The sequence below is a fragment of the Populus alba genome, chromosome 1 (genome assembly GCF_005239225.2).
Source record: "Populus alba chromosome 1, ASM523922v2, whole genome shotgun sequence".
Lineage (NCBI taxonomy): Eukaryota > Viridiplantae > Streptophyta > Magnoliopsida > Malpighiales > Salicaceae > Populus > Populus alba.
In genome coordinates this window covers 32,546,395-32,549,011 of record NC_133284.1, presented here as the reverse complement: position 1 = coordinate 32,549,011, position 2,617 = coordinate 32,546,395, and the positions used below count along the sequence as shown (strand labels likewise).

The window sequence follows — 2,617 nt, the reverse complement described above, 5'->3', positions numbered from 1 at the left end:
GAAAACTCGTCTATAATAAGAACATGCAAAAACATTTGGTTTGAGATTGAAAATGAAGGAGATGGGTAAGGAGGCCTAAGTTAGTGAGATGAAGAAGACAAAGAAAAGAGGGGTAAGAAGTGAATGGTTAGCCTTCAATTGCACGGCGGGTCTCCCTCCGATGGGGAATGGGAAGAGTGCCGGGAGTCTTGTGGAGTTTCCAAGGTTAGCTAAGGATTCAATCCACCTCGATGGTGAAGGTGCTGGTGGTACTAGGGAATTACAACAATTGCCAGAGAAAGCAAGGCACTCTTAGAGGTAGGCTTGCAGGCTTGGAGAATGAGGGAAGATAGTCTTATGGAGGCCAAAGAATTGTTCAGAGAAACAGAAAGCTTCTACTGTGCGGCCATTGAAGGAGTGAAGGAGAAACAACTGGTTCTGAGCTATATGGGAATTCCACTGCTGAAGGTTTCAAGATGGACATAAATGGAGGAGCACTTGCTCAGAGGACACACGTAAAGTATTCAATTTTCATTATTTGCTCACCCAATTTTATAATTCTATCACAAGAGATTAATTAATTATTTTTTAAACTAAAAAAATTATTTAATTCATTCTGAAAAAAGAAAAATTAGAAAGACTAATTTATAATTTTCTTTGAAAGAAATAAATACTAATAACTATTAGTTTAATATCCTTAATTGTAGCTGGTTAGTTTCATGTTGTGTGTGTATATATATTAATAAAAGCTTAATTTATTTTTAATATTCATATAATATTAGATTAATGAATCTAAAGTACATATATAATTCATAAGACAAAAATGGTTCATAAAAGAAATTATAAAGTTATAATTATAAGATTTTTATTGCACATCAAAACATTATTTCTAAAATATTTTTAATTGATGATTTTTTAAATATTAAATATTCATTAGAGCCATAAAAATTAGTATATGTTAAGTTTTTTTTTTAAAAAAAAAAAAACTGTTATTTTTATAAATTGAAATATAAAAAATACCTAGAACTAATATAATATATGCAATATATTAATTTATATAAAAATTCAATATAAACAGATTACCTGTAACTTATCGCGGGTTTTCGACAACATCCCACGAGACCGCCTTATCCTCATCAACATGGATTCCAGTCATGATATTGAACCTCGGGTGGAGAACGCAGACAAATATGTGGTCAATTTCACCGTGGAGTTTACGAGCTTGATCAGAGATGGCGAGGTGCAGAGTAGCTTTCATGGCTGAAGATAAACTGATGTCTGTGTTGGTAAACATCTGCTTGTATCTATGATTCCTCAACACCAACTCCTTGACAATAATGAACTCTACAGTAACCTTTTTGGCAAGAAACTGAGTTGAATAGACAGAAGATGACGATGGCTCCATGCTTTCGCTTGAAAAACTTGCTTGGAGTTGGAAGAAAACCGATTAGCAGAGAAAGTGTGAAATTGTTTCCCTAACGAAGTCTTTTTATAGAAAGGAAATTAAAGGGTTTCCATGTCTGTTCCGGATTCCGAATGGAAATTGGTACAAAGCTGTAAATAAAATAGCCGTTGGGCACATAAAAAAGGAAATGCAAGGGTTTCCATGTCTGTTCCGGAAACCGTCAGTTCTCTGACTCCAGGTTTCATTTTTTTTACTTGATTAGACTTTTAATTCTAGAAAACCCTAAAGTGATCAGGTTCAATCAACCCAACAGCCTCACTTTTGATTATAAGCGAGAGTTTGTTAGACAAGAAAATGTATGTGGTGTTTCCAGGATTAGATGGCACTGATATCAGCCATTAATCAGGATAGGCCACAGACTGGATATAGCACCCGAGCCATTATGCCAGGAGGAACCGATAATCCCCCAGAATTGGTAACGAGTGCAGCAGCAATATCTTGGAGGATATGCCGTGTAGTGATAACAGATATATCCATTCTGTTAGCAGCTTGACCACGTCTCCTAATATTGTGCCCTCTCTTTAGAATAAGTTTGTTTTGTATTTTACCAACTTATAGTTACAATGTTACATTGACGTATGGCTAAAATAACAGAGCTAAGCTTCATTTCATATTTCCTCTGTTAATACATTTACAGCTAGAAGCCCTCCCTGAAGATGCTGACATGGTGCACACAGTTGATTTTGACGTTGGTCAAGGTGTGCAATGGCCTCCAATGATTGAGGATCTTGCCAGGCGAAGAAAAAGAATGGTGAGATTGATTGGAATAGAATGGCAGGAGGAAGATCAGGATTGCAGCGGTGTTACTTCCACGAGGAGGTCTGAGGAGATGAAAACTCGCCTATAAGAACATGCAAAAACATTTGGTTTGAGATTGAAAATGAAGGAGATGGGTAAGGAGGCCTTAGTTAGTGAGATGAAGAAGACAAAGAAAAGAGGGGTAAGAAGTGAATGGTTAGCCTTCAATTGCACGGCGGGTCTCCCTCCGATGGGGAAAGGGAAGAGTGCTGGGAGTCTTGTGGAGTTTCCAAGGTTAGCTAAGGATTCAATCCGCCTCGATGGTGAAGGTGTTAGTGGTACCAGGGAATTACAACTATTGCCAGAGGTAGGCTTGCAGGCTTAGAGAATGAGGGAAGATAAGTCTTATGGAGGCCAAAGAATTGATCAGAGAAA

The 2,617-nt window shown here is 37.1% G+C and overlaps 1 non-coding gene across 1 annotated transcript; it reads right to left on the bottom strand.

Moving 5' to 3' along the window:
• Positions 1-1,736: 1,736 nt before the first annotated feature.
• Positions 1,737-1,861, bottom strand: LOC118055621 (small nucleolar RNA snoR80). Its single transcript, XR_004688680.1, has one exon. It is a non-coding gene; the product is annotated as a small nucleolar RNA snoR80 (small nucleolar RNA).
• Positions 1,862-2,617: the final 756 nt, after the last annotated feature.